This window comes from Tiliqua scincoides, chromosome 4 (assembly GCF_035046505.1).
Source record: "Tiliqua scincoides isolate rTilSci1 chromosome 4, rTilSci1.hap2, whole genome shotgun sequence".
Lineage (NCBI taxonomy): Eukaryota > Metazoa > Chordata > Lepidosauria > Squamata > Scincidae > Tiliqua > Tiliqua scincoides.
In genome coordinates, this window is record NC_089824.1 from 106,561,092 (window position 1) to 106,585,458 (window position 24,367).

Below are 24,367 nucleotides of genomic sequence, written 5' to 3' on the forward strand. Positions count from 1 at the left end.
TATAGACCACCACTCTCATAGACTTATAGGCTTGGAGCCCCATCCTATCCAATTTTCCAGCTCCATTGCAGCCGCAATGCAGTCCAAAGGTAAGGGAACACATGTTCCCATACCTTGAGGATGCCTCTGTGACTGCCTCCATACTACAGGCTGCAGTGCATGCCCTATTGGCACAGCTGCACTGGCAATAGAAAAATGTATAGGATTGGGCCCTTGGAGTCTCATTGACTCAAGGCAGTTTTACCCAGGCAGGCTGACTTAAATTCCTTTTTTTTTTCAAATGAGGTTTTTACAAGTGTCATTCTACAAGAGCAACTCATAGAATCCTGCATTTATCCAGATGTTTCCCTTCATAATGCAGTCATTTCCTGCCAGTTGACTTGACTCTTCTATACTCTTCCACATTCCTTCATCTGTAGCCAACAGATTCTGGTCACCCATCCAAGGCAAGACCCAAGCTGATCTTGCTTTGCTTTTGCAGGCAAGATGACAGCTTCATCTCCAGACCATACCTTCTTTTGAGGCTATCTTGTGAAAGTTGTGTTTGTTTGAATAGCTAGCTAGCTCTTCAGGGTTTTAAGTGATTGAAAGTTATTTAAAACTTTCTGACTGTTCAGCATCTCATAATTTTAGTAATATCTAACAGGTTTTCACCAAATTAGCTAAAGACATTTGCACACCCTTGCCATGTCTTTGAATTGTTGACATGTTCTGAACTCCCAGGAGAAGAAATTTAAAATTTGTTTTTGGGGAGCTGAAAAGCAATTGCAAAGGTGAAACAATGGATAGCAGACTTGAAAAACTGCTATGACTCGGCCAATATTCATCAGAATTTTCTGAAGTTTGGTCAGGTTATACTTCTCATATGGTAGATTCTCCATTCTAAATGTTTAGAACAAATTGAACAAATTGTCTTGATTTTATAAAGAATAGAATGTTCAGGTTTTGTACTGGCAGAATGTGAGAAAATGCACTCAAGTCCTGTGCCTGTGTAATTGACTTCAGTCTCAGGCTGGCGGTCATTTGGGTCACCCTCACCCATGAGGGTGCGTGACTGTGTTTCTATCACTGGCATTTATTATTATGCCATGAGTGGGAAAGCTCATGATGATGTACTGTCCAAGCATGCTTTGTACGGAACTGGCGCTAAGCTTAACCATGGTAACTGGAGAATTATGGACCATATTTCTATGGAAGCATATATCTTAATCCTTTTCTCCTCTCCTTCCGCCCCACCCCCACCCCGGTCTTCCTTTGTTTTTGCTTTCAGATCTTCGGCCTCTGCCTGACGTAGCCATGACTGGGACCTGCACCCGAGAATGCACAGAGTTTGGTCATTCTGACACCTGCTGGATGCCAGGCCAGTCCTCTCCAAGCCGGAGGCCCAAGAATGCCCTCAAACTCTCCACATTTGTGCCTTATCAAGACAGAGGAAGTCAAGAGCAAGTTGGAAATGGCAGTCCCAGACTCTCAGAAGAGCGCAGCACCAAAATGGCTAATCTCCGCCTGCTCCCCACATACAGTGCCTTCTCCAACAGTAGCCATGAGCCCTGCAAGGACTCCCCCATGGAAGAAATCCCTCTCACCCAGACCTCGGACTTCCAAGCAGCCACCACACCGTCATCCCAAACCACCAAGCGGGAGATCTACCTGTAAGACTGGGAGGGCCAAGGAAGGTGCCTGAAAAAAAACAAATAGCTGAGACCATGTCTAGAACTTAGAAGATGAAGAAAACGAAAGGACTAAGTTTCAAACTGTGATGCTTTATCATTTGCATTGCGGGTTCTGAGTTTGCTAGGTGAGAATGCCTTGCCCAGGCCCTGGACACAGGAACACTTTTGTAAAACTCATTGTTGCTCCCAGGGCAAGAGGACTCACAGCATCCTGAATGACCAAGCTCTCAATAGAATGGTCCCTGAACAGCTGGATGTGGGAGGAAAGGAACTTAGTGAAGAGGGCTTGGCCTCATGGCTTCAGGGCTGGGGTGGGGGGAAGGGCTTAGTTACCAAAGGTCCACGCAGGCTTGGTGGAGTCCATTGGGCACAGGGCTGACGGCACCTGACACAGGGGAAAAGCTGCCTCTCTTGTTACTGTAGACTCCTGTAAATATGAATCTTAGGAATGACATTTGCGTCCTGCCTGATCAAAACTTGTATCATTCTTGAAACAAAAAGGACATTGAAACAAAAACAAAACCCGAAACCACAGGGAGTAATTTCCAGCTTGAATCATTCACCACACAGAAGAGCACACGGGAGCAAGTGCTTCCAGCCAGCCCACCCTTGCCTTCCACAGTGTAAATAGAGATAGGGCACTGGCTGGTGAGGGGCGAACTTTGGCCTGTCAGCAAGACCGGAAAGAAGGGCATTGCAGAGCTTAATCCTAATCTTCTCTTTCTGGACTTCAGCAACTCTTCTTCATCAGGTGTGGGTGAGCCTTAGAGCTGGTTACAGTGGCTTTCACCTGGTCCTGTTTTACCTCTGCCCTATGGACAGTGGAGCTGGGCCAGTCAGAAAGATGGAAGAGTCTTCAGTTCTTCAGGAGATACAAACCCCGTAACTCCCCACTATCTTCTGCCTCAACTGGGGCAGGGAATTCTCATGGGACCCCACTGGGCCCCAGCGCCATGATTCTGGCCTTTGATTTGTCTGCCTGTAAGCCACCATTGCCTTTGTGAAATGGAGCTTTGACTCAGGGTTGCACTGGAGGCCACAGGGCCTCTGTATGCTGGAGTCATTCCCCTTCCCCCCTGCCTTCAAACCACATCGCCAGCCTCCAGGGCTGTAGTATGCTCTTCCAGTGCTAGAGGTTTAGCCACATAGTACCAAGCTGTAGCAGCCTTGTTTGGGGTGTTGCAGTTTCTAACAGGGCCCACAACAACAAAAAAGTTGTGATTAATCCCAGCAGTGGTGCCCTGGCCTGGTATGATTCAAAGGCCAGCCCTGATTGGACAAGGGAAAACTCTTCCACCTCTGGCCCACTTGCAGGCTTTTCTTTGCGGCTTGGTTTTAGGTCCTAGCTGTCCTGATGTGGTCTGGCCTGGCTCTATGTAGCTCACCATGATTCCTTCCATCAACCTGCCCGCCCTGCCAGCTGGTGCCTGTGGACCCTCATACCAATCCACATAGAAATGGAGGATATACAATGCCCATTGGTGCACTCTCCAGCCTGAGGCTTCTGTCCGGCCAACAAATGCTTATAGGGCCTAGCCTGGTTTTCATGGTGACCTTGACTTGGTTCTTCTGGGTGCCCTTAGGCCCTACCCCCTTCCTACATGTTCCCATGGGTCACTGATGTTCTTGGCTGTGTTGCACAAAGTGGACTGGCTGGCCATTCCTTGCTGTGTCTCTGTTCAGCTTTCTCTAGTGCTTTCTCCTTCTGGGTGCATGCAAGGACACCTCTCCTTATCTCTTGTGGTGCAGTTTTACGTGTGTGTGTCAGCCAGAAAGTGGGAGTGGGGGGGGGCCTATGTTAAGAAAAGCTCAATTTATACCTGAGGAACAAGTTCCTTAGACTGAGGAGGCAGGCCAAAGTCAGTACCTTTATAGGATCCGGTGGGAGCCCTTGTGTGTTGCTTATTACCTGCAGAGCTAGAAGCCACAGTACCGTCTGTCATGCTGGTGCAGAATTGCAACCACAGTGGCACAGAGAGCAAAATGTTTCTCCAGTATCAGAGTCCCAGCTTGAGACCCCTGGTGCCTTACGATGCACATGAGAACAAAGGACATTTCTGTTCCCTCCCTCTCTGAGGCTGTGGGCTGATTCAGCATCAATTCCAAGAGTGGACAAGAGGACACTGCACTTCCCATATATTCTAGAAGGCTCTGAGCTGTCCAATAGTGACCTGTGTGGCCCAGAAGAAGTTCTGAAATGTCTGCTTCTCTCGAAATCCACTCAGATGGTAGCCGCTACTAAGATTCGTAGATTAAGATGCAGGCTTCATCAGCCTGCCAAGAGAGGAAAATAACATTAGCCACTCTATCCCTAGCCATACATTGTCCTATCTAGAAATTTTCAGGTGCCACTCAAAGGTGAAGAAGGGGGCAGGACCCTCCTCCCAGCCTCTTCTCTATTATACTTCCCTGCTATGGAAGGCATAAATGGAAGGCCAGCTTGCTGACAGGGAAATACCTGTGGTTCCCAAGTCAGATTGCCACTCTTCGTTTTTAATAAAATGGCCCTTGACCATTTTATTTATTTTTAATATCTTTTTAGTGACATTAAAATAGGCCTGACCATGAGTTGAATCTTATCCCCAGGCAGGGAGACAAGGCTTGCCCCAGCCTATTTCTTGCTGATGGGCGCTATAAGGTGGGCCGCATCCCAAAGCTGCTCCTGTACACTTGCTACAGGCCCCATTGGGGTGAAGCAAAGCTCAGGCAGGTTAGGATTGTTTATTCTCCTGCTAGCTAGACCAAGGTCAATGACCTGAGGGTGGGTGATAGGTTGGGTTAATGTCAATGGCCAATGTGTGATCTACTACTTAATATCTGATTTCTTTGTGGTATGGAGGAAAGAATCTTTAGTGTCTTTTCTCTTGGTTTAGCCTCACTCCCTGGGGTGTGGGATCCAGGGAATTGTGGGTTTCCCAGGGAAACCAGGGAATCCTGGTTGCTGAGGAAGGGAGGAAAGAGAAAGAGGCTGTCTAGTGCCTCACCCCTCACTGGAAAACCAAGAGGAAAGATTACTGCCTGTCTGTGGCCTGTCTTTGGGCAGTAAAGAGGGGCCAGGGGGTGGTGTCTGAAAAAGTGGTGGTGGAGGTGGTGCCATAATTGGCCCCTGGTGATACTAATTCGTGTTTCCACAGAATGAGGAGATGCCATGGAGACAGGGAGCTTGAAGTAGCCCCAGGGGAAGCTCATTTTGCACAATTTGAAGCCAGAGTAAGAGATCCTGTGTGCACAGGGGTGGGGTGGGCATGAGGGATGGGGAGGAAGAAGGGTGCTCCAAGGGTCCTGGCCTTGACAAGCACATTGAAGGGCCTCGGGGGTGATGGCACTAGGACAAGCCAGGGGTAAAACCAAAGGTGGGAGGCCAGGCACAGGCCAGCTGCGCAGGACAGAGCTAAGTGACCCCTTTGTAGCTCTTCGTGTTGGTTCTATTTATACAAGATTTCAGTTCCTTGCTTGTGATGCCTTGTTTTTTGTACAGTTTTATGTACATGCAGGTGTAGCTTTTTTCTAAAAGGAGAAATCCTATGGCAGAGCAAAGAGTACCCAACTATTTTTCAGATGGTGACCTGTGTCTAGGCACTGCCTCTCTCTCTCTCTCTCTCTCTCTCTCTCTCTCTCTCTCTCTCTCTCTCTCTCTCTCTCTCTCGCTAAGGTTGTATTGCTCTCAATGTGATGCATTTCCCTTGCACTGGGAAGGCTTTGGGCTTGGGGCTTCATTCTCCCAGGCACCGTGAGCACAATTGATTCCCTTGTAATCCTTTCTGTTTGGAGCCGTGAGCATGACACCTCGTGAACCCTTTTCTGTTCCCTTCTGTTCTGTTTGTTTGCTGAGCTGTCAGATGACAAACTCCCCTGTAATTAGCCCTCCCAAAGCTTTACAATAAAAGTGTGAAAACCTTCTGGCTTAACTTGATTTATTGCCCCTGCAGGTCAACAACATGGGGCCTAGCAAAGTGCACAGGGGATGGAGGGGGGGGATTGAGGCCATTGTGGAGAAGAGAGTGAAGTGGCTTGAACAGTGGCATTGGGGGGATGTTAAAGGTTTTCCAGCCTCTGTTGTCCACTCCACTGTTAGCCTTAGTAGGGCAGAAAAGAACAATTTTGGTTTTGCACTCACTTGTACCTTGTTATCTCTTGTGAGGCTATCAGCAACTTCAGGAGGGGCAAGGTGGCATTTTGACTGGTAAAATAGTGCAGTGGGAAGGGTTAAGCACAACACAACACAATTAGCATTTCTATCCCTTCCTCACCTTTTTGATTCTCTCTTCCTTGGTTTATATCTCCACAACATCTTGTTTCACTTATATCTTTTTTCCCCCTGGTGCTATGTTAATCAACTGAAGCCACAATCCTAACCAACTTTCCAGCACTGACCTAGCTGCAATGCAGACCCAAGGTAAGGTAACAAACATGCCATTACCTTGAGGAAGCCCCCTAGATTGTTTCCCTGCTGCAGGATGTGCACACCACAATGTGCACAGCTATGTCAGTGCTGGAAAGTTGGTTAGGATTGTACCCTGAATTGTGCCATGGGCCACTGCAGCTCTTTCACAACCCTGCTGCTCCATGCCAATCTCGATTGGCTACTTTTTAGCAGGCCGCTGGACAGAAATGTAGGATTGATGTAGGCTGGATGGCTAATAAACTGGAATAAATTGACAAATATCTTAGCATTGAGGGAGAAAAAGATGTAGGTGAAACAAGTTGTGGAGTTATATACCAAAGGAGAGAGCATCAAAAAAAGTGAAGAAGGGATAGAAATGCTAATTGTATTATCAATTTGCCGATAAACAAAACACAGAAGATAGTGGGGGTTGGGAGCCAATGGTCAGGGGTGCCAAAGAACCAGGGTTACCTTGATATGCCAATAAAGGTTTCAGAAAGTAGTAGTAGAACCAGGGTTACCTATCCTTTTATGCTAGACTGAGATTTGCAGGGACTATTGTGGGAGAGCCAAGATGGTATAGTGATTGAGATGGTGTAGAGTGATCAAGAGCCAGGATGGTGTAGTGGCTCAGGAATTGGACAGACCAGGAAGATCCAAATTCAAATCCCTGCTCAGCCACAAAGCTTTCTGGGTGACATTGGGCTAGTCACTATCTCTCAGCCTCACTTACGTACTTCACAAGGTTATTGTGAGGACAAACAGAAGAAAGGAACCATGTAGACCACCCTGAGCTTCTTGGAGGAAGGTCAGTATAAAAATGCGGAAAATGAATAAAAGTAACGGCCTAAGCCTCCCAGCACCCACAGCTCCAGCGGCGCCAAAAGAACAACCTCCGGATCCAGTAGGCGCCGGGCTAGCACCAGGAGTCTCCTCATTGTAAGAGAGTATTTGCTCCCTTACTCCAGGAAACTCAGCCGCGGTGCCAATGGGTCTCCTCAGATCCCGCCCACTTTTGAGCGGACACAGATATGAGGAGGCTCATGTCAGGCAGCCCGGGCCAGGAGGGAAGTTAGGATTCAGTGGCAAACCCAGCCTCAGCTAGTTCAGGTAGGGAGCCAAGACAAGAGAGCCAAGATGGCTTTCCCAGGTGATGGTGTCTTAGAAGATGGCTCAGCAGACACTTGCATGGCAGCTCAAAGAAAGGAGAACAAGGAAGAAGGGAAAAGACTAGACAAAGAGGGATGTGGTCTGATACCTGCCCTGGATGCCAGCTGGCTCTTAGATAGTGGAGGGAATGGGGAGTGCTTGGGTAACTAATAATAAGTGGCAGATCCAAGGGGTCTAAGGAGTGGCAGATCAGGGTGCCCTTCAACCTGAGTCTGCCCCTGCCACCTCCCTCTAACCACTGCCTCCATCAATTGCAGAAGGATCTGCTTTGTGCTGGAGTGAGCATGAAGCAGATTTTGCTGTGCACTCCCTCCAGCACAAAGCAGATCCTTCCGCTATTTACTGTGCTCATTCACTGCCTGTAACCTGCAGTTCCAGGTTTCAGGCAGCCTGCAAAGACTGTGGTAAGAGCATTCTTTAGGGTGGGGTGACAGACCTGAACTATCATCCAGCGACATTTTGGGCTGCCCTACCCTGGCTCTAGTTTTTTATAAGACAACATAGAGGCAACACTGATGTAAACACATCTTGGACTACTCTTTTTGTCTTGATGGCCCATCTGCAATGGAGGGATGGTTGTTTTGTATTGTGCAGGACATGAGAAGGGTGTGGCTCTGGTGGCCTTAGCATCAATTGGCATACATTTCATGACTACCTGAAAGTCAGGAAGCTGCCAAGATGTGGGATTGTCATATCAGAATTGGCTGGCCACACAAGGTGCAGCCAGTCATGGAATTTTCCAAGGCAGCACTTCTCACAATCCAGCCAGTGAGGAGGAGGGGGTTGTTCCCCTTCAAAACAATTGGCCTTCAACTTGATGCTTCCTTGCCAAAACAAGACCAGGTTAACTTGGGTCACACTCACCTGGCATGCAAACCATGTACTGTACGCTCATCCCTCTTTATCAGTATGTTTCCTATAAGAATTTCCACTTATCCATACCGCGCATATTAATGGTGAAGGGGGGGGAAAGGACCAAGTCCCTCATGGGACTTTACCCAATGGGTAGACCTTGCCTTCACTTTGAGCTCTTGCAACAGAGAAGGGGACAAATTTGCCTTGCATGCCCAGGAAGGCGTTCCAGGAGAGCATACTGAATTTTGGATTCCCCTTGTAGGACAGAGGTCCAGAAGGGCCCCCTTTCTCAGATGTTCTCCTGTGGACTTTAGGGGAAACTCTCTTCAGGACCATCAGAGGTTGGTTGGCAACCTTCAGTCTCGAAAGACTATTGTATAAGCCTACAGCACCCGGTATTCCTAGGCGGTCTCCCATCCAAGTACTAACCAGGCCTGACCCTGCTTAGCTTCCGAGATCAGACAAGATCGGGAATGTGCAGGGAGGACGGAGCACAGATCAGGAAGAGGCATCCTCCTTTGTGGAAGATGGGTAGCCTGACTGTTAGTGCATCCCCATGCTTTCCAGGCACAGGCTCCCTTTTACTGTATCTACCCGGTATTTTGTGCTATGTTTCTACAACATTACTATGGATATGGGTCCTGAAGAATAGAAAAAGATAATAATACTCATAGGAAAAGTGGAAAAACATGTGGAATGTAAGAAAGTTGCTCATAGTTTGCAACTAAAGCTAGAAGTGCTAAACCTCATGTGATGCTACAACTTCTGAAACATTTTCATCATCAGCTTTAACACTTTATTAATGCTGTATAATGTTATGAATTGGTGATTATTCTATTGAATCATGCCACACAAGTTTTTCCTTATGGATAATATTAGGCATTTAGGATGATTTTGGGGTGAACTTGAAATGACTTTGAACAAATTAGAATTTCTCCCATTGTAAAGTTATAATTTTCATCCAAGTTTTTGCTGTCAGGGCTGTTTTCAGGAACAAATTAGGTATGGATAACAAGGGAAGAGTGTATATACGTTTGTTAGGCAACAAAGGTATGTGTCAAGCAACAGTGACCAAGAATGTCAAATTCAACCTATTATGGACAGAATTGCACTGTACCCTAAGTAACAGATCCACAAAAGTACAGTTAGATGCTAGTGTAATCTGTGGTTCTTTGTGCTTCTCACCAGCCTAGGTTGATGTACATAATGCAACTCCCTCCTGGAGAGCCTGGCCATGGTTATCCAAACTCTGATAACATTTAGACTTGACTCCTGCAATGTGTTAAACATGATTGCCTTTGAAAACCACATGGAAACACAACTGGTTTAAAGTACAGTAGCTGTACTGCTTCTGGAAAAAAGTATATAAGAACATATCACACCAATTGTAAAACAATGTCACTGACTCTCCATGTATTTCTGGGCTCATAAGAACATAAGAACAGCCCCACTGGATCAGGCCATAGGCCCATCTAGTCCAGCTTCCTGTATCTCACAGCGGCCCACCAAATGCCCCAGGGAGCACACCAGATAACAAGAGACTTCATCCTGGTGCCCTCCCTTGCATCTGGCTTTCTGACATAACCCATTTCTAAAATCAGGAGGTTGCGCATACACATCATGGCTTGTACCCCGTAATGGATTTTTCCTCCAGAAACTTGTCCAATCCCCTTTTAAAGACGTCTAGGCTAGACGCCAGCACCACATCCTGTGGCAAGGAGTTCCACAGACCAACCACACGCTGAGTAAAGAAATATTTTCTTTTGTCTGTCCTAACCCGCCCAACACTCAATTTTAGTGGATGTCCCCTGGTTCTGGTATTATGTGAGAGTGTAAAGAGCATCTCCTTATCCACTCTGTCCATCCCCTGCATAATTTTGTATGTCTCAATTCAAAGTCCTGATTTTAACCTGTAAAAGCAGGATGGAGCCAAAATATCTCAAACATCAGCCATTCTTTCAGATCATCCAGGAAGCCCACCTAACAAGGTTGGTGACCAAGGGTTGGACCTTAGCACCTACGTTTGAGGTGTCCTCCCCAGGTCTATGTTCCTACAAGTTTTAGATTACCAGTGAAAATTATTTTATGTGCTGGGACTTTTAAAATTCAAGATCATTTTTATCAACTTAAATTCTTGTGTTTTGGGTGATGACTGCATTTAAATTTTTGTTTTATATTGTTACAGTGTGATAGCATTGTGGTTTGTGTAATATATTGTCCAGGAGTGCCATTGGTAGACCACTTGCCACCCGAGTCACGATAATCAAACCCATTACCAGAAATATGACCACCAAACTTGCCGCTGCTGGGCATATTGCCACCAAGTACCTGGCCACCACACTTGCCACTGGTAGAAAAGGAACCATTAAGCCTGTGGTTCCCAGACTGGCAGCTCCCTTGACCTACTGGACCATTGGCCACGGCTCCCCATTAGGGCTACAATCCTATACATTACATAGGGTGGTGGGTTTTTCATGAGGATTCCACAGCTCTCCTGGCTGTTTTCCATGGCTCCCTGGGAAGCCACAGCTCACAGTTTGGGAACCACTGCATTAAACCTATTGCCTTGAGACCTGTCTTTAAGTGGTCAGATAGAGGCTGTAGCAAATCTTGTCTCCTAAGAAGAATTGTGTGCCGATCCCTTTATTAATGGAGCAGTGGGGATGGCAGACACATATCCCAGCTGGGGAGGAAGGCAGTGCTACACATGCCTACAAAGCCTAAGATACTTTAAAACTCTGTCTTTGCTGAGGATGAACAGACTGAGAACTCTGCCTGGGTTTGGACAGCACCCCAAAGTGACTGTCCTGTTGAGAAGGAGCAGGAGGTACTAGGGTGCATTATAACCATCTCCACGTTTCTTTAGCACTTAGGTATCCAGAAAAGGTTTTGCACCTCATGAATGCCTGAAGAAGGCATGCTCAGTCCTTCCTCTCCCCCATACTTTTCTAAGCAAGGAAAAGGGTTTTATCCAATCTTCATCAGATCCTTCAGAACATCAGGAGAGAGTAAGCTCTTATGGGAGCTGCTATGGGATTAGCTCTTATGGGAGCTGCTATGGGAGATGTAAGTCAAAGGGCTGTCTTCCCCCCCCCCTTTGTGGAGTTGGGGTGCCATTAATAATAAATTGTAAAGCACTTTTAGTATTCAAAACACTTTGTGGAATCCTTGCAACAACCGTATAAGTGGTTTGATATTATCAGAAGTCCAAAGTGTGCTTAAGCCCTGACAAGCACATTTTTTTTAATCTAGTAAGGGTTCCTGCCTTTCTCTGGTCTACAAAAGTCCCTGACCATGAAGTCCCTTTGGAAAATAGTACAAAGTCTCACTGCTTTTCATTTATCTCCAAAGTTCTGTGCAACAGAAACAAGCTTCCCCCACCACTCCATCTGGAGGCAAGCAGAAGTGCAGAGTCCTCTCTGTGTCATTGCACTGGACCTTAGAGTACTTAGAGCACCTCTGAAGCTCAGCAGGTCAACAGATGTCACATGACCTCTCTCACTTGAGGCAATTGATGAGCAAAGTTCATCCAAAGTCACCTAAAATGGTTGGATCCCTGATTATTAGACCGGTGGTGCCAATGAGCTGAAGCTGAGAAGCAATGGGAGTTTGTGACAGAGGTGAGATTTGTACCGGAGACCTCACTGTGCACAACATTAGGCCACAAGACAGCCAACAAAGAGAGGGCAGCCACTACCACATCCACCCCATGACCTTGGAGAGGAGTACAGCTTAGTCACCGCACACACAGTACACTTAGTTTTTGCGAGTGCCTCGAATTTGGCCTCCAGGACCCTCTGAAGGGGCTCTGGAAAGGGCAACATAGTTTGCTGGGTCCCTGTGGGAACAGAAACCTGGAAGAGGAAGCTTATGGGACCAAAGAACAAGTCTTAGCTTCCTTAGATGGCAAGAGTTCCAGGGTCTGGACCACTTGACTGAGAAGGTGATAGGATATATGTGGAGAGGTAGATAGGGACTGTTTTCTGTTTTCTGGTCTTCCTGTTCATGTTACCTAGCTGTTGCCCAACTGTTGCTGTCCTTTTCACCCTGTTCAATTTGTTATCTTTCAGTCTTTTCTGATCTGCTTAGAGAGACATCATCTCCAGTGATTTGTCTGTTGATGTTGATGAGATAAGGGTCTCTCCAGCTCTCCAGGACTGGTCTGGGAATGGCCCTCCCAGGAAGGAGGAGACTTCATCTATGCCTATCTCTGCTTCCTAGAGGAAAAAGACTTCAGTTCCAACAACAATGGGGTATTCCCTGAAGGCTCCCATTTGTTAGAGAGGGGTGCCAGACACAGCAGTGACACATTTGTTGGCTGACATACCACTGACGTACCACTAGTATTGGCAGAACCAGTGCAAGGTTATTTTGCACCTGTATGTTCTCACATAATAACTGTGTTCTTATATGAATAAAGTCTGCCATCCTGTGCCCATTTTATGTATCTAGACATGTAGTGTCTAGAGGCATTATATGTCTAGAGCCGTGGTTCTCACACATTTAGCACTGAGATCAACTTTTTAGAATGAGAATCTATCAGGACCCTCTGGAAGTGATGTCATGACCGGAAGTGACATCATCAAGCTGGAAAATTTTTCACAATCCTAGGCTGTAACTCGACCCACACTTACCCAGGAGTAAGTCCCATTAACTATTATTGTTAAAGAACATACATAGTAGCTTGTTAAAAGTACAGGTCTGTAACATTTCCCCAAATGCAATCACATACCATGATAGCATCCAGTCTAATCTATTAAAAATGAAATATTGAAATGAATGGGGACTCACATGAAATTGGCTCGTGACCCACCTAGTGGGTCCCGACCCACAGTTTGAGAAACACTGGTCTAGAGATATTTTATGTCATTATGGGCACAATCCTAACCCACTTTCTAGCATCGGCATAAGGGCAATGCTGCTCCGAGGAAAGGGAACAAACATTCCTGTCATGAATATGTACAGTTTAGGCCTAGTAAAATGTAACGCCTGAACCAAGCTAAAACAGTAACACAGAAGTGGCTTGCAGTTCCTAGCTGCTAGGAATTTACAACTCAAAGGAAGGTGATTATGTAGCACCTAGGCAGCCAGAAAGATGCCCCTCAAGGATGGAGTGCAGCTGTAGATCTCCAGGGGGGAGGGAAGAGCTGAGAGGGCGAGCATCCAGCCCCACCTCCGTAGGACAGGGTCTTTTTGGTCTTTGTCTCTTGGTGAGATAGGTGGTGGGTGCGCATCCTGCCCCGCCAGGACCATGTGGCCTTATAGGTAACTGGCCTGAGGATCTACAAAAAAAGCTGACCCAGGTGAGAGTTAGAAAATAATAGCCAGTTAGCTTTGTTGTTTTATGCTGATATGTTTCCTAGAAGTTTTTATGCCTCTAGCATTTGCTGCCTTTTGTAACTTTTTGTAACCCTATGTACTTAATAAAGTAAAAATCCCTTTACTAAGTTGTTCATTGTCTGTTGGGGACAAAGGTTCAGAATCCTGCCTAGCTGTTCAGCAAGCTACCAAATCCTCATTGTGGACTAGTAACTTGAGGACTGAGACTTTAAGTAAAGAAAGTGCTCAGTGCCTACAAGGGATATAGTTAAGCCTAGAGGGTCTCAGTATCCCTGGACTGAGACACTGGCTCTTACAGGGTGGTGGCAGTACTACCGAACAGGGAACTTTGAGGGCTCTAGGGTTCAGAACCAACAACTCTGAGCACCCAAAACCCTGGGAGTGTAAGACAAGTATACGACAATTCCCTTACTTTGAGGAGGGCTCTGTGAGTGCCATCCAACTGCAGGATGCAGCACACGTCCTATTGGCACAGCTATGCCAGTGCTGAATAGTTGGTTAGGATTTGGGCCTAAACTTCTTAATCTCTGGAGCCCACCTAACCCATGTCCTCCCGTCACTCCTGGTCAACAATGCCAGCCAGGATACCTTAAAGCAAATTAATTGGCAACACTAACGAGGAATGGATTGTTGCTTGACCGCCTCTTTGCATAAGCAATTCAGCAAAACACTGAACTGAACACTCAAACCAAAACACATTTTACTTTAATGTCTATTTTGACCTTGAATTTTCCCTTTAAAAGAAATGCAAACATTGATGGCATTGGAAGAACACTAATTCAGTAAAGGCAGCAGGCTTTCATGTTTGCCACAGTTCCAGTCCTACACAAGTATGTTGGAGGGAGACTTACACCAAGGTGGGGTGTTTACTCTCTCTGCCACCTGTGGCTTCCTAGCTACCACTCTTATTATGGTGCAATTCAAACACCATGCTTTGTGCTATTAAAAAAAACAACATAGAACATATGTGATGAATTAATAGTAATTTTGTCCATTAGAATAGAGACCACATTTTGCTTGCAGTGGTATCACTTTTCAAGGGCAGGTGGCAAGTTCAGATTTTCTTGGCTTTCACAAGTCCATTACAGAACCTTTCTGCTGGGGCCATAACTATCATAATAGTGGCTTTAGTGACTAGTTTATCTTACCATTCATAATTCCTCTTTTTCCTTTAGGAACTGCTTAGTACAGTGGAAGTCCCCGTGGGCGCCTAATTCCAAAATGTGTGGGAATGTACCAGCAGAGATGGGAGAAGATTACAGCACATATTTGCGGAAGACCTGACATTTTGATGAAAATGAACATGTTCATGTTCCCCGATCAGATTCATAGAGTAAGACTGGAGTTGCCATGGAAACGCTTTCTGCACTTGCTGCAAAAGCTGAGAACGTGAGACAGTGCTTCTCTCTGGTTGTTTGCCTGAATATTTGATTTGATGTTTATTGGGGAGACCACATGAGTACGCATGCCCACGTTTATGTGACCTAGAGTCCACTCAGTAGAAATGCTCTGCTATATAACAGGGAGAGAGTTCAAGAGAATTCATTCACAATGGTAAAGGAAAGTAACAAACCTGGATTTCCTTCCAATATCACCCAAGAATAAGGAGATTCATTAAAAAGGAATATATGAAATCCTCAAACTCTTTCTTTGGCAGCTCGCATCTGTAAAGCATCACAGAGGAATACATGGTGGATTTAGATAGGAGAAACCAGGTTTACCTATGCCCCAAATCCATGATGTAGTTAACCCCCTGAGTGTGTTAGAGCCCCCACCTTATGCCACACTAGGTTAACAAATTCAGCTGAAGCAATGTGTGACACAACATCATCATATTAGAATCCCCTCCCCACTAAATGGTTCACTGATTGTTGTGATGTGGGCCAATGCAACTGTCATGATACCATGCCATTCATTTTTGCCAACTTGGTATCTCATGGGGGAAATGCAGGATGGTGATGTCCACATCTCTTCAATAGCGTAGCTGGGGGAAGGTAAAACAGTAAGTCCAGCAGGCGTCGCAACATGCCACATAAGCGATCTCCCTCGCTTGCCATCAGAGCCAATCCGGACAGCAAAGGCAATGCATAGGCATTCATTGACCCAAACAGCATCTCCTGCACATTATCATTGCTGCCCAGAATGGTTCCAATGGCGAGTGGGAGGGGCAACTTACACATTTTGCCCCCCTAGCTATGCTACTGTATCTCTATATAAGCTGTATATTGAAAGAGCCCATGACGCTCATTGAATTAGATTGAGTGATGTTCTGGTTCTTACTATAACCTACTTTAAAGTCTTGTGTGCAGATAAAACCTTTACATGGAGAATAAATACAGGTTATAGGATTCAGGCAACAGTTTCTGGAGGAAGCGGGGTGGTGAAAGTTGATGCAGCTGAAATGGCCTCTCCCTTCCCACTTAGAGTGGACGGACCATCAGGGGCTCAGCTTCACGCATCTGGAGCTTGCTGCATACCCTCGACTCTCTGCACTGATCTTTTATAAATCTTGCGAATCAACACGCTTTGCACCTGCTCACAGAAAACAAGAGCCATGCGGAGGCAGACCACACGTACCAATTTATGAAAAACGTGAGATACGAAGCTGTTCCAATTGCTGTATAGGGTAGAGCAGGAGCCACTGCATCCTTGAAAGGTAAATTTTCCTTGAATTTATGATTCCATTCAGCTTCCTGTTCTGCTCATTAAAATTATGGCAACATTGGATTCTGTTTATTTTCAAGTGAGCATATGGATGATTGTGCTATGAAAACTCCAGCCTGAGCCATGGGAAATAGGTCAGGTGGGCGTAATCTGGTACACTTCTGCCTTTGAAGTCACCAGTGTGCCTGCTCATAAAATACAGTCTCTAAATGGACACTGCCATATCATAATTTAAGAAAAAATCCTAGGGGGTGCACAATGATGCTTTAAGTGGGGCACTAAATGATTGCACAGATTCCCCTTGGCTCAGCCAAGGCCTGTCCTAACTGAGGAAATCTGCACATTCATTTAGCCAGTTCATGAAACTAGAATTTGGCAAACCATGTGCTCGTATGTGCAAAACGGCTTCTAGCGGTATCATCTTCAACTTTATGCTCACAGCATGGCTTCTTCCCCTTTCCTTTCCAAACTAAGTTCTCCAGAAACATGGGGCTGCTCTAGCTGCCCGCTCCAAACTGTGTTAGAAGGCAGACACGTTATGAAACGATTACCACTGCGGTGGGCAGAGGGGATGGGAGAAAGAAGGCTGATGCGAGGGAGCAGTGGTGCTTTATTGCCGCATGGCCTAATTGCCCAGTCAAGCTGAAACAATTGTGTTAGATGCTGCTTTGGCTAATTATTACGATGCTATCAAGGAAGAGATGAACAACCAACGCAAATTAAATGCAGAAACCAAGGTGCAGACTGGAGAAAGTGTTTGCTTCAGTAGAAAGATTAGGCTTGCGAGTTGCTAAAGTAGTATAACAGAGAGAACTGGAAAATTTGGAATTAGTTAGATAGGCTCTCCCCATTCTGGCACAGATCCACATCTTTTATTTTTTATATTTCCATCACTGATAGAGGGAGACTATAAAACCATCTAGATATAACCCTTGCTAACTGGGCGAAGAGGCACCTTTCAAAATGGTGCTCTCTTATATTTAGCAGGGGAAAGTAAAATAGAGCTGCCTCTCTTCAACCCAGCATGGCGTCTTTTCCAATGGCTGTTGCTGGCATCTCTTCTGTGTGCTTTTTTTCAGATTGTGAACCCTTTGGGGACAGGGAACCATTTATTGATCTATCTTACTACGTAAAGCACTTAGGCCCAATTCTAACCCACTTCCCAGCACTGGCATAGCTGTGCCAATCAGACACGTGCTGCATCCTGCAGTTGGGGGGCACTCACAGAGGCCTCCTCAAAGTAAGGGAATGCTGTTTCCCTACCTCAGAGCTGCATTGCCCTTATGTCAGTGCTGGAAAGTGAGTAAGGATTGCGCCCTTTGTGAACTACTCCTGTTGAAGAGTTGTATACAAATATTTTTCATCATTATCATCTTTGCCTGGGGATTAAAGGTTAATCTGGTGCCTGAGAATTTTGGCTGCTGAAAACATCAATCCAAGCCCATTAGAAAAATATAGCAATTAATAGTGTTTTAGAGGCACTTCTTTGCCCATGCCTGGCTCTGGCATCTTGATAGCAACAATATGTACAGCTGCCAATAACTGCTGTCTCTCTAGAGGTACACACAAGTGTGTACAACATTACCTTGCTTTCTTATTTCTTTGAGAGGCACCATAAAAATGTGTCTCTACCAATACTATCTCAGAGATTATTATTTTATTGCTGAGATGTTGCAATCATCTTAAAGATAGAAGTGAGAAATTCATATTTATCAATGGAGAACTGAATGGAAAGCTACTTGCTTGGGCTCAAATGTGCCTGACTTCAGAATTAATTTGAATAAATTCCTTGATCCCACCACTAGGTGAGTGAGCCATAGCAACAATATTGTTGTCGTGTGTGTCTAATGATTAAAGAGGAGTAGACCAACTAATGAATAACCACAAAAAATTCAGGCCCCTTGTCCCCTCACTCCCCCTCAAGAAAACAAGGTGTCCTATCAGAAATGATGCTCTTTATGATATACAACTGAGCCGGAGCCAGCCAGAATACTTGTCAGGGCAAGAATGACATCAGAAATGCCTCTCTGTTAATTTGACTGCAAGAGAGATTAAGAATGAATGAAATCACAAACAAGGATCCGGTAAAATGGCAGTTCAGAGGCTGATTTCCATTGCTTTTTTTGTTGTTGCTATCATTGTGTTGAATCTTTCATTCTGTGATGTGTTCAGTGGATTCTGTCTCTGCAATGTTATTCGCCCTCTTGGGCCATGGGAGCCACTGTGGGGTCTGTGTGTGTTGCATGCCTCTTTCCTGCAGATGGCAGTCTTGGTCTTTTGCAACCTCAGCAGTAAAGATTCCAGCCTTCTACACACTCTGTGTGTAAATAGCCATAAGAGCCACTGACTTCTATGTATGTCAACATAGATCCTACAGCATCCGGCAGGGGCCTCCTTTTAATAAGGATATTGATTTACTTTACGTAACATGAGTAAAACATTTCATAATGACCTTCAATTGGACAAGTTGGTGGTTACATCTCACTAGAGTAACAAGGTCAATGTCTTTAGCTTGCAAACAAAAGTTTGAGAGGAGATAAATTTTTAAAAGCCACCAGTAGAGAGTCGTTCCTCCCTACTATTCAGAAAATCAGCAAATTCTTAACTGGAGCGAAAAATCCAATATTCAAACACCTTTAGGAGACCAAAATCTGCAGTTTTCCTAGTACATTGTAACATGGTCTACATAGCATCACTACACTACCAGCAGATATTTTATTACTGCTTCTGGGGCTGACTTTTCAAATTCAAAAGAGCTATGCAGCCATCCCACACCCCCTTTTAAAACATCATAGAGCTGTGCTGGTTAGTTACATCTACTGCTACCAAAGCGTTTAAATCAGAGCGATCCTCTGCTCTTCGATTTCTTGGGGACGCCATGCTAGATTCCTCAACCTTGTCAGGGATGATCAGGAGGGGCAGGTGAGAGTTGAGTGGATACCTGTCTTTTAATCTAATGTGCTCACAATCTCAAAAAGAACATCAGGCGCATCTGTCACCAAACAAAGAAGCTCCATCAAGGACTAGAACTGCAGAAAATGTGGAGGGATAGCATTGGGGGGAAAGCCCACTGTGAAGGTTGAAGCGGTGAACTATGGTATCATATATATTCAAACAGTGTATTACTCATCAGTATATGCTCTGAGCCTGGGAAGAAACTCACACCCCTTCTTAGAGTGCTTCTGCCTCAGTGCATAGTACAGTACATTGAGATGCCACACACTGGGTGCAACAGAGTCTGCCTGTGTTGCCCTGTAATAGGAAGGCTTGCTACCAAATTCACTATTTAGTTGGAAAAAATTTCACTGACATTAAATATGTTACCAGGGAAGCTAGTGGTTTTTTATTTTAATTTATATGATTATAACATGAACATATAAATATTTAACACAATACAAGTGTGGTTTTCTACGGGATTAAAAGATACCAAATCATTAAGTCATGGGACAGACAACTTACATTCCCTTTTTCTTTTGCCTCTCTCTGCTGATTATCCGTGAATTTGAGGAACATGAAGTATCCCACTGTGCACCTCAAACTGGGAAGTGAGGGCTCCTTACTCTGCTCAGTCATTTGACCCACTCCCATTGCTCCACTCCACAAGCCAAGAAACTGCAATGCCCATTGAGCACCTCTGCTTGCGATTCCTGTACTGCTTCCCAAATGAATTTAGCAGAAATGTAGGTCCTAGCAAAACAAAGAACAAAACACAAAGACAACTCACAAAGACCTCGCCCCCTTTTTCTGTTTCTTGTGCAGAAAATGATATTTAGTGCCTATTGTACTTCTTACGGTCAGTTCTGAAGGGATGGGATAACCACCTTTTTATGGCCAAAGGAGAAGACGTATCCGCGGCTCCACCAAATGGGTTATTCACTGTTCAGTGAATTCCCTTCAGGTAGAGTGTCACAAATGACTCTGTTCAGGAACACATAAATGCTAGACCAGGGGTGCCCAAACCCCGGCCCTGGGGCCACTTGCGGCCCTCAAGGACTCCCAATGCGGCCCTCAGGGAGCCCCCAGTCTCCAATGAGCCTCTGGCCCTCCGGAGACTTGCTGGAGCCTGCAATGGCCCGATGCAACTGCTCTCAGCATGAGGGCAAATGTTTGACCTCTCACATGAGCTGTGGGATGAGGGCTCCCTCCACTGCTTGCTGTTTCACATCGGTGATGCAGTAGCGGCAGCAAAGGAAAGGCTGGCCTTGCTTTGTGCAAGGCCTTTTATAGGCCTTGAGCTATTGCAAGACCTTCATTCGGTCATATAAATTCATCTTTAACATATTCATTTATGTAAATTTATTCAAATTTTAAATGTAAATTAATTCTCTCCCCCCCCGGCCCCCGACCCCGACACAGTGTCAGAGAGATGATGTGGCCCTCCTGCCAAAAACTTTGGACACCCCTGTGCTAGACCATTGCTAAAGCAGAACTTTGAGGCACCTGAATATCTTTTGAGAAGAGCAAGCCCTAGCAGGTCAACCACTTTGACTTCTTTCCCCGCCATAGTTCACAAATCCAGATATAATCTGATCTTTCAGCTCACCTCTCCTGATTGCAAAAGAACTCCATGCTAGCCCATGAAGACATTAGCAGTTTCCAATTCACTGAAATCAAAACAAGACTATAGGAACATAATCAAATAGATTCCCTGTACAGAATTGTCCAAAATGCCCACTTCAGGCACGTTATCCAAACAAAATGATCAGATGACAATTTTTAAAACGAACTGCTCAGGTCCTGAAACAATGAAGAAGCTGCAACAGGAGCTTGTGCTGTCACCAATAAATTGTATAGGAAGGATTTTCTCATTTTTTAGAGAAATGTACTAGCATAGTCAATCTGCAGAGGCACTAATCACAGGGAAGTCCAATCCTAACCTGCCCCGGAGCAGGCAGGCCAGCAGGAGCTGCAACCAAGGCAGGATTGGGACTGAAAGCGGCTCAGTCCAGTGTGCAAGGGGAATTGCTTCCCCTTACCCCTGGTAAAACCACAGCAGCCCCAATGAGGTTACTCGGATCTGCGCCACCTCAAGAAGTAGCACAAATCTGAGCAGCCTGGGACTGCCCCGGGACACCAGGAAACGCCTGCTCCCCATGCTCTCCTGCCCTGAAACACCTCCCTCCCACCTCCTCCCCGCCCTCCCCACGCCCCTCCAGACCCCTGCATTAGCCGAGCTCAGCTGACAAAACTCACCCATCCTCCAGGGCCCGCAACATGGGGAGGATGGCGCATGTCCTGACACCGACCTAACTCCGTTCTGAGGGGTGCAAAAGTGCTGTACAGCACTTCTGTGACACTCTTGGGCCGGTGCAAGGGACTTGCGCCCGCCCAAGTACAGGTCTGGATTGAGCCCTTAGTGTATATAGTAACCCTGCAGAAAGGGAGAGAAAGTTACTCATGCTCTGCATGGACATAGAAGATGAAAGGTAGGTACACTCATATGTGAAAAGTTGACTGAGCATTGCACCACAGTACCACACTCCCATATATTGAGTTGAAGAGTCTCCTTTATTACACACAAAAGAATATTCAAAGGTAAGCACATCAAAAAACAACATCTATAGCAGTGTGAGCAAACACAATAATGGAAACAGAAAGAGGAGGTGCAGCATCCAGTAACCACAAGGTTACTATCCTGGTTCTAGAAGACAGGATGCCCACACATGTAATGGTGCTAGCACCATTAATCAGTGATAAATAATTCCCAATTCCTTAGTCAGAGTTTGTGTCTGCAATGCTCTTTATGACTGAAGAAATTCGCCCTCATGGTTAGCCCTGCGCTGTCACTATCATAATGTCACTGGTCGTTCACAAAATGTAAAATTGTCAACTCACAATGCCCCTTACACAAACAAAATTAGCCTCTTTTTGTACCTATCACCTCAGCAAGTCAATGGCACAGCTTAGGGGGGCAGGGATACCTTACCCCAGGTACCATGCCTTGAGGGGGTGCCAACCTGCACCCCCAATGGCAGATACCAAAGTGTCCAGGAGGCCTTCTATGGCTCAGGGAACACCCAGGAGTGTTCTGGGCATCTGGCCTCTGGGGGGTGTTAAACATTTTTGTGCCCCCAGGTGCCAGATCCCTTAGCTACACCACTGCAGCAAGTTGTAGTAGCCTCCCCAGTGCAGAGTCTCCGATAAATAATCCCTTGCCCTATGCATCCCAATGTTTCTGTACAATAGCGTATGAAAGAGGGCCAACTAAGGAATGGCCATTCACATGCACCACTACTTTCTTAACTGTGGCATGTCTACAATCCAACCTACACTTACATGGAAGTAAGTCCCATTGACTATAATGAGACTTACTTCTGAGTAGACACACGTAGGATTGGGCTCTAAGAGCCCAATCCTATCCAGCTTTCCAACCCTGGAAAATGGTTGCGAATCAGGTGCGAATGGGTGTGTGCTGCATCCTTTGGTGGGTGGGTGGGTAGTTATGGACACCTCCACAGGGTAAGGGAACATTTGTTCCCTCTCCTAAGGGCTGCAGTGCAACTGCACCAGAGCTGGAAAGTTTGATAGGATTGGGCCTTCAGTCCCTTGTCTGCACCAAATCCACCTTTGCCGGAAATCTGGCCAGAGGCTCAAAATGACCACCATTCTTGAATGTGCTGAGCCAAGTTCAAATCTACTAACCATTTGAAACCCTTTGAGTTCACCAAGTTGCGTTAAGTGTCTTGCAACTTGAGGAGGGTCTTGCAAATGTGAGAAGGTGACACAATTGGCAACCATGTTAATTCTCCCATATCATCATCCCCGCAATAACAGCTTACTTCTGTCCCCCAATACACACGGGGGAACAATTATCAGGACATTGGGAAAGACAACATTTATTAACAAGCTCTGGAGAGCTGTGTTCACAATGAGGCTCCCAAAGGCATTTCAATCGCCCAAATGCAATAAAGCATTTCGACGTGTGGATCCAGAGCCTGATTACCACCATCGTTCATCGTTAAATATTAATGTTGTGGCTGCTTAGAGGCTGGGAAAAGAATTATAGAATTTAATATCTATCCTGCTCTGTCAATAGACAAGGAGAAATATATATTCTCCCCTACAGTGTTTGTATTAGTTATGTGTAAATTGGAAGAAAAGAGCTATTAAGCAGTAAGACCCTTGCGATACAACCAGTGGGACTTGCAGAGATGAGAGCCCTGAAAAAAATTAAGATGGGATGGGATGTAGAATGAGATCGTTAACTTGGAGGGGAAGGTGGTGATCAGTATATGCAAATTAAAGAATAACAGACAAGTATTTCTGAGGGAGTGTCTAATTACATGCATCCTTATGCTTTTTGCACAGGCATGGGCTTCAGTGTTCATGGCAGCAAGACTAGTTGTTTCCCTGAAAGTCTGGTGGAGTCTAAAACTCACAGTTGTAAGACCTAAAATCCAGGCAATGATGGGCCATTAATCAGACAAAAGAGTGTATCAGTTATTCACAGTCAGTCCTGGAACGACAAAGGGGAATCAGGTGTGCATGGTAACAGATCATAAGCAATCACAGTATGTGAGAATGACGAATGTGTTTACTGCTTACACACCATAACGGTTTCTCAAGCGGGCACATCAGCTTGCAATTTCAGTGCCTTTTTGTGCATAAATGACTCTAAAAACACAGCTAGTATCTTCCACTAACCAACCCAGCGCCACCTTCTGCACCCAGTATGTGCTGATGAGTTTACAAGGATTTTGTTTTGTATCTAATTTGCACCAGATTTCAAAATCCGGTGCTAATGTTAAAGCTGAAAGTTTCATCCAACATTTTTGTATGAAGGATAGTATAGAAATGTGTTACATAAATCAATGTAGCGGGGTGTACCAGGGAACCAGTGCCTGAGAGAAGATCATAACCCATAAAATATCTGACCAACAATCCCCTCCACCCTGGGCCACACAGCAGATATCCAGACATTCTCCATTTTAGTCCTCGCCAGTTTATGACATTAGAGTGAAGGCCTGGAGGAGAGTGAGGACAAGTGGGATAAAGTCTAAGTATTTGCTCATAACAATCTGAAATACACTCTCATCTAGACCACAAACTAGCAGATTACTTATATGGTGAAGTTTGATTTCTGTGGCATTGTTCCGATTATTATTTTGTTTACTCTAAAGGCCTAGTTTTCATTTTTCTCCCTTTGAAAGCTGGCAAATATCACTTCCAGTCACAGAAGTGGTGAGTTGCAAATGCCTTCCCTCCTCCCTGGGTCCTGGAGCTTGCAGAGTTAATGCTGACACATTTATGATAAAACAGTTGATTTATCAAAACTGTCATC

The 24,367-nt window shown here is 45.5% G+C and overlaps 1 pseudogene; it reads right to left on the reverse strand.

Moving 5' to 3' along the window:
• Window positions 1-8,462: 8,462 nt before the first annotated feature.
• On the reverse strand, window positions 8,463-8,581 carry LOC136649877 (5S ribosomal RNA; annotated as a pseudogene).
• Between the last annotated feature and the right edge of the window lie 15,786 nt (window positions 8,582-24,367).